The sequence below is a fragment of the Amia ocellicauda genome (genome assembly GCF_036373705.1).
Source record: "Amia ocellicauda isolate fAmiCal2 chromosome 11 unlocalized genomic scaffold, fAmiCal2.hap1 SUPER_11_unloc_1, whole genome shotgun sequence".
Lineage (NCBI taxonomy): Eukaryota > Metazoa > Chordata > Actinopteri > Amiiformes > Amiidae > Amia > Amia ocellicauda.
In genome coordinates this window covers 344543-345775 of record NW_027102659.1, presented here as the reverse complement: position 1 = coordinate 345775, position 1233 = coordinate 344543, and the positions used below count along the sequence as shown (strand labels likewise).

Below are 1233 nucleotides of genomic sequence, written 5' to 3'. Positions count from 1 at the left end.
GTCGTGTATGCTGTGTTTGACAACATTATTGAGGTGAATCAGAGGAGAAACGTTATGTATGATTATTATTAAAATGAACACCAGAGAGCTCAACCACATCATGAATGCCCTGGCCGGCTCACGGAAACTGTTTCAAGGAGTCTACGCCTGCGATCAGCTGCCTAAATTTAAGATCAAGAATTTACCTGCAATGTACATAATCAACACACACCCTAAAAATATGCCCGGAGAACATTGGCTGGCTATTTATCTAAGGGAGGACCACCGTGGTGAATTTTTTGATTCCTATGCAAACCCCCCGGATTTCAGACCTTTCCCTCGGAAGATCAATAACTTTCTGCTCAACAACTGTCAAGAAACCATTTACAGCGGTCGTCAAGTACAAAGTCTTCAGACCTTCACTTGTGGTCAGCACTGTGTGCACTAGCACGCATGCACCGCGGGTTGTTTCCGCCCGGTTTCGAACCAGGGACCTTTCGCGTGTGAGGCGAACGTGATAGCCACTACACTACGGAAACCGACCTGTCCTGGTGTTTCGAATGGCTCCCATCGAAGCCGGCTGGTAAAACGCGCACAGGCGTTTCCCGTGGGCCAGCCTGTGAGATAAAGGTTTCTACACTCACCTAAAGGATTATTAGGAACACCTGTTCAATAACCAACCAATCATATGGCAGTTGCTTCAATGCATTTAGGGGTGTGGTCCTGGTCAAGACAATCTCCTGAACTCCAAACTGAAAGTCTGAATGGGAAAGAAAGGTGATTTAAGCAATTTTGAGCGTGGCATGGTTGTTGGTGCCAGACGGGCTGGTCTGAGTATTTCACAATCTGCTCAGTTACTGGGATTTTCACGCACAACCATTTCTAGGGTTTACAAAGAATGGTGTGAAAAGGGAAAAACATCCAGTATGCGGCAGTCCTGTGGGCGAAAATGCCTTGTTGATGCTAGAGGTCAGAGGAGAATGGGCCGACTGATTCAAGCTGATAGAAGAGCAACTTTGACTGAAATAACCACTCGTTACAACCGAGGTATGCAGCAAAGCATTTGTGAAGCCACAACACGTACAACCTTGAGGCGGATGGGCTACAACAGCAGAAGACCCCACCGGGTACCACTCATCTCCACTACAAATAGGAAAAAGAGGCTACAATTTGCACAAACTCACCAAAATTGGACAGTTGTTGCCTGGTCTGATGAGTCTCGATTTCTGTTGAGACATTCAGATGGTAGAGTCA

The 1233-nt window shown here is 46.6% G+C and overlaps 1 non-coding gene across 1 annotated transcript; it reads right to left on the bottom strand.

Moving 5' to 3' along the window:
- Positions 1–445: 445 nt before the first annotated feature.
- Positions 446–518, bottom strand: trnav-cac (transfer RNA valine (anticodon CAC)). The gene has a single exon. It is a non-coding gene; the product is annotated as a tRNA-Val (tRNA).
- Positions 519–1233: the final 715 nt, after the last annotated feature.